This window comes from Typopeltis vanoorti, chromosome 23, assembly GCF_054136105.1.
Source record: "Typopeltis vanoorti isolate ZY-2024b chromosome 23, IOZ_Tvanoo_1.0, whole genome shotgun sequence".
Lineage (NCBI taxonomy): Eukaryota > Metazoa > Arthropoda > Arachnida > Uropygi > Thelyphonidae > Typopeltis > Typopeltis vanoorti.
Window position 1 is genome coordinate 33,249,734 of NC_143571.1, and position 6,852 is coordinate 33,256,585.

The following is a 6,852-nucleotide window of genomic DNA, read 5'->3' on the forward strand; positions in this document are numbered from 1 at the left end:
TTTTTTTTTTTTGGCCGCTTTAGCTAATTGCTGCTCATACTGCATTTTTGCTACCCTTATCAAGCTAGTCACCTTCCTTGCCTGCTCTTTGTACTTCTCATGCAACTGGTTGTTATAAATACTCATTTTGTGTTTCTTCCATAATACCTTCTTCTTCCAGATTGCATACCTTATCTCTTGATTCATCCATTTTACACCCACTCTATTTACCCTATTGACCCTTAGAATACACTCTGATATTGCCTCCACCAAATAGTTCTTGAGTATGGCCCAAGCAGCATTTCGTAATTACCAGTCTTATAATTCCACATATATTCCTTTCTAACAGACGTCCTCGAATGACTGGTCACCCTGCACGTGATCACCTCGTGGTCATCACTCTCACCAACTGGTGGAAGATTTGACACTTCATTTATAATAACATCATCTGATGAGATGATCAAATCCAATACTCTTGATCCTCGTGTACCCTTCGTTACGTGCTGCCTAAGGTAATTATTTCATTTTCTTTATCCCCAGATGCAGTCTCTTGCTTCCAGTCTATATTACCATAATTAAAGTCACCCATAATGATAACTCGTTTCTTGCTAGCTAGGCCAATTTGCCTATACATTTCCTTCTCATTACCCTCCATATTACCAGGTCTATAGCAACACCCAACTAAATATTTCATCCTGTTTACTTCTACCTCACACCATACCGCCTCAAAACCGTGACCACTATTTGCACCTTGCAATTCTACCTTAGATGGGCACAACTCATCTGCTACCATTTACACTACTCCGCCTTCCTTTCTTCCCTGTCTATCTTCACGAAAAATATCATATCCGTTCATCTCTATTCCTGTCAGGATGTCATCGTCATCTAACCACGTCTCACTTATACCAATAATTTTGGGGCGAACAGACTCGAGCAAGCAACACTTTCTTTCCCCTTATTTCGAATACTTCTAGCATTAGTGAATAAACATAAGAAATCATTACTGCTTCTACAAGTCCTACGAACGTCATTCCTACAATGTGACTCTTCAATACCTCCCCCAGTCACTTCCTCTATATTACCACCAATTGTACAAATTTCCTCACACCTAAACTCTTCCCACCCATTCCAGACCATCTCAATCTGTGTTTGTCCGCTTACACATTCACCTCTGAATTCAGCACCCGCATGGTTCATAAAATTTCTCCCCGTCCACCCTGACTCCCTTCCGTTTCCCTGTTCGTGTTGTACCTCCACTCTCTCATTTACTTCATTCATAATATTCACCTCCCCATTTGCAAGTGAACAAATACATCTCCCTACCCTACTTTTTTGCTTCATATCACTTCGCACCACCTCAGATATATTCATTACAGTCATTAGTTCTCCTGCCAGTAACAACCTCTCCAGCAGACACACACCAAAACCATTTAAATGCAGCCCATCTTCTTTATACAATTCTATCCGTCCCTCAAATTCCTACCACACATTCACAAAATGCACTCCATTCTCCTCACATAACTGCGCTAACATATCATTCATAATCTTTGCTCGCCTCCTCAATTCATCACTATCATACCTTGGCAACACACACTGACTACCTTTCCTACCACACTGTTATCTTTTACTCTCCTTAATAATCTCCTTATATCCAATCTGGCATTTTCCTTGTTTCCATCAAAATCATTTGTTCCTACTACAACCACCAACTCTTGTGCTCTCTTATTCCTCATGTCCGATGCTTCAATCACTCTCTCTCCATTCTACCACCAGGAAAACAAACCTTATGCATCTTCTCATTCACCACACCTCTAATAATGGAATTTCCATCGAGAGCCACTCTCGAATCATTCGATATATCTTTCTCATGGCCATCTTTCCTTCTGCTCTTTTTCACTCTTCCATGTATATCTCAAATTCTTTTCATCTCATTTCGCATGCAGTTCATCACTTGCCTCATCATCATCAACTCTGCTTTCATGTGCGCATCCAATATATATTCCTGTCTGACATTTTCATGTAGTTTCATATTATGTCTTTGAATATTTTTGGTAGCGCGCCATCTACAGCAGTCCTCACACTGATGTTCTGACGAGGATATCCAAGGATAATTAACTGACCCATTTTCCTTCTCTTGAGCAACATGGTATTAAAATTTATAAAAAAAATTAATTAATTAATTAAAATTTATAAAAAAAATTAATTAATTAATTAAAATTTATAAAAAAAATTAATTAATTAATTAAATTTAATAAAAAATAAATAAATATAAAATATAATGAAACAATAAAATTTTCTACTCCGTTTATCGTATTACTACAAAAGCATCTATATATTTATTTATATAAATAAAATCATATAGTTTGTTTTATAAATTTTAACGAATAATCAAAACATATCGTATTACAAAAATAGTTGCATTAAAAAATTACATGCTAAATGTCATAATTATTTTGTTGTTTATATATTATGTATCGTATATATATATATATATATTTTTTTTTTTTTTTTTTTTTTAAGAAGAGAGCAATTTATAAGCATAAATATTTAATAATTTTTGAAATTTTCATTGTGATTCTTCAAAAACAATACTTCCCTCCCCTCCCTAAACTTTCTATCTTTGTTGTAATCTACTTTTGTGTTAATGATTATTTTTATATAAGTACAGTGGCGGCTCATGGCTTGAAATCGTGGTGGTGCTGCAACTTTCGAAATATACAAACACACTGTGAGTAGAGTGTATACGTGTTTGGATAAAATATCAAAATTATGGTAAAAATTTAAAAAAAAGTTATTGTTTGAAAAAATATTGTTTATTATTGATAAAATTATACAGTTTAATATAATTCAAAATTGCTTAAAAATAAAATCCATTCCTTTAATTGTAATTAAAGGAATGGATTTACAATTTTTCGACGTTACAATTAAATCCTTTAATTGTAATGTCCAAATATTTAAAGAGACGGAGTAAACATGATAAGCATTCTTCTACTGGCCCAAACTGCAGATAAACAACAGTGGAACTGCGCGACGGACAGTGCCGCATTACGCTCACATCTCACTATGACGTGCATATGCTTGCGCGCGTAGTATTATGACACTGTGGTAAACACAGTGCTGCTAGCGTCCTTCAGTGCCTATGCACGAGCCGCTCCTGTATAAGTATCATTCTATCAATTAATCACAGATTTTGTATCAACTAATTAAAATGGTGATAATTTGATTCTAAAAGAAAATTCAAACTGCAGGTAACAAAGCCATGTAATTAACTAATAGATTAGTTTCTTGGTAATTGTGACTACTTCTAGGCGGTGTGACTTTTTTTCCGTTCACTCAAAACTATAATTAAAAAAATAAAACAATTAACCTTATAATGATCGCCGTCAGTTTAAAGCGATTTTTATACCCTGTGACTTAGAATTGAGCTTCTGTAGCTCAGATGGTTTTGACAGAGCCTCTTTGGTTAGTAAGACCCGGGCTCGAATCTAGTCTATGACGTGCGCAACCTTTATTAGGGATTTTCAATTCTAAACGAGTTAGCTGGTCTCACACGCGGCTGGAGATTTTGGAAACACGAGTTTTGTCTTCCTCAAAACAGACAAACCAGCCCCGTGAATAAACACATATCTTCTGGATACTACTGGACAAGGAAGGCAACGTAAAACCATCAGTCAGTCTTGTTGTATAATTATTCTCTAGTAAAGTAGCATTGCTATCCTGCCAGACATTGGGTTGACGGAAACTATTCACCTTTATATGTATTTTTTCTCGAGTTTCCTGCAAGGTACATGAAACATCTCGCTCGAGATCCCACATCTATAGACACGAGATTCCTCCCTCCCTCCTTAGATACATAAGGACCTTGAAGTCTATCGCCAAATCTGTGTAAACATTTAGCCTTCTTACTAAATGACAAAGCTGCAATCCAAAGAAAATGCTTCGGGATTCAATTACTTCCATGTTTTTGGTTTTCATGCTTTCCTAGTCATTAACTTGTCTATTTAGATATAAAGAGACATTGAGATATCAAAGTGTGTCATAAGAGAAACAGAGTTAGGGACAAATTCTTGTGTATTGCATAAAAAATGGTTAGCGGCATAGTCTGGATTTACCTGAGGCAAGGGTTCATAATATCTGAATTTCCTTTCAACTTTTCCTACTGCCAACTATTAAATTGAAATATAAATTAGTTACTGTAGAGCAATTAGCCAGAACAATAAGGATAAGAAACGCCATTATGGTGTAATGATTTTGTTTAATGAAAGATGGGGGAAGTTCAACCTATGAACCAATGAATGTACACTGTTGTACGGAATGTTGTATGGAATTGGGTTACATGCATTTACGAATTTATAAATAAAGATAGTTTTACTGTAACGATATCGTACAGATGAAATACTGAACTTGTTCGTGCCACTTCAGGGAACGAAGAGAAAGAATCGCCACCATCCATGACACAGTTGGATTTAAAAACAAACAAAGCAAATAAAAAAAAAAAATTACAACGCCCCTGGATGGACTTGAACCACCAACCTTTCAGTTAACAGCCGAACACGCTAACCGATTGCGCCACAGAGGCAACAGAGAGAGGTTTTCATATCATCGTCATTATTATCATAGATAAGTTATTAATAAATATGAATACTTTATTATTATTATTGTTATTCGTGACACCTCCAAGGAGTCCAAACACTCATCGTGGGAGGACACCTACTGTACAATTCTCCGTCTCCACTACTACACAGAACCTCTACTACCAATCACCTACACCAACGCCATCCACCGCCCACAACCACCACAGCTAGTATTTTTTGTCTGTAAATTGCGTGTCCATACAAAGAGTCCGTATAAAAATTCCTCCCGTCATGACGAGAATCGAACTTAGGCCTTTTGTAATCGAAGGGCGCAACGTACCGTCGTTCTTCCAATTGCGCTCTGAACAGACTTTCAGAAATCCAATAAAAAAAAAAATCCCAACTCCTTTTTTTTTTTTTCACAGATGGAGATGACCCATAAATCATCATAGCGCTAATTATGGGTATAGACCATATTGGTCTGTTCCAGTCTCATTATCCATCCAATATCCTTTTTTTGAAGTCTACCCTGCTTTCTCTTTCCATTTGGATTATATTTTATTATTTGATTAGGATATCGGGTGTTGGCCATTCGGTTTACATGTTCTATGATTTTGTTTATAATTGTTTAGCTTTTCTTCTGTTGATTTTGTTTATAATTGTTTAGCTTTTCTTCTGTTGATTTTGTTTATAATTGTTTAGCTTTTCTTCTGTTGATTTTGTTTTTAGTTCTTTTAAAATGTTTTGTTCTTATTTTGGTCTATTTTGGAAATTTTCATTCCAAACTGTTTTTTTTTTTTTTTCACAGATGGAGATGACCCATAAATCATCATAGCGCTAATTATGGGTATAGACCATATTGGTCTGTTCCAGTCTCATTATCCATCCAATATCCTTTTTTGAAGTCTACCCTGCTTTCTCTTTCCAGTTGGATTATATTTTATTATTTGATTAGGATATCGGGTGTTGGCCATTCGGTTTACATGTTCTATGATTTTGTTTATAATTGTTTAGCTTTTCTTCTGTTGATTTTGTTTATAATTGTTTAGCTTTTCTTCTGTTGATTTTGTTTATAATTGTTTAGCTTTTCTTCTGTTGATTTTGTTTATAATTGTTTAGCTTTTCTTCTGTTGATTTTGTTTTTAGTTCTTTTAAAATGTTTTGTTCTTATTTTGGTCTAATAATGAGTATTTTGCAGTTCTTCTCATAAATCTCATTTCACTTGTTTTTATTCTTTGCTTATCTTGTTTGTTTTTTGCCCAAATTTCACTGCCATATAATAATGTGAGCACTGCTAAAGTATTGTATATTTTCAAGCGTGTTTCTTTTTGTACTATATTTGGGTTTTGAGTGTTCTATTAATCAGGCCTATAATCTGTAAAAATTTTGAAGTTTTTAATTTGATGTCTTTCTCTCCTTCATATGATATTTCACATCCAAGATAACTGAAAGTATTTATCTGTTCTATTATTTTATTATTAATAACTATTTCGTCCCTAACTGGAGTTTGTCCACAAAATGCCATTGTTTTAGTGGAAATTTTCATTCCAAACTGTTCCACTATAATGTTTAAATTATATATTGCTCTCAATTATAAATTGTCTTCCTTATCTGATATTATTACCTGATCATCTGCAAACAATAGCGTATTTATTTTGTTATTGGAAATTTCTATGCCTGGATTGTTTAACGTGTTTCACTGTATTAATATTTCATTAATTTAAATATTGAAAAGTGGTGGAGACAGAAAGCATCCTTGTCTTGTTCCTTGGTTTATAGATTGTTTTTCAGATATTTTTCCCTTCATTTTTATTTTATTATCTTTGTATATATTCAATATTGCACGTAGAAAAATATTGGGTATATTTATTCTTTGTAATATATCAAACAATATATTTTTTTTTGCTTTTTTTTTTAAATCTCGCTTTTTAACATCAGATTTTTTAAAAACTTAACGCATCGGATTCCTAATAATGAAACTGTTGGGGTAACTTATTTCAGTAGTCTAGTGATAGCAAGCTGGTGTTTTTTTTTTTTTTTTTTTTTTTTTTTTGTATTTAAATTTTATTTATCTCATTGATTAAAAAAAAACAGAAATTAAAACAGATGATTTGCATATCAATCTTTTCGTTTCAAAAAGAAATACAAGAGAGAAAGAGAGAGAGAGATCTGCTATATCAATTTCGTTTTGTGACTGCCCGGATTATCTTTTAAACTGCACGCGCTGCATAAAAATATAAAAATGTTTATTTGAAGTGTGGCATACGATGAAACTAAAAAAACGGGATATGCGATCATC

General features: G+C 33.8%; 1 non-coding gene across 1 annotated transcript; it reads right to left on the bottom strand.

The window, feature by feature from the left end:
• Positions 1-4,484: 4,484 nt before the first annotated feature.
• Positions 4,485-4,558, bottom strand: TRNAN-GUU (transfer RNA asparagine (anticodon GUU)). The gene has a single exon. It is a non-coding gene; the product is annotated as a tRNA-Asn (tRNA).
• Positions 4,559-6,852: the final 2,294 nt, after the last annotated feature.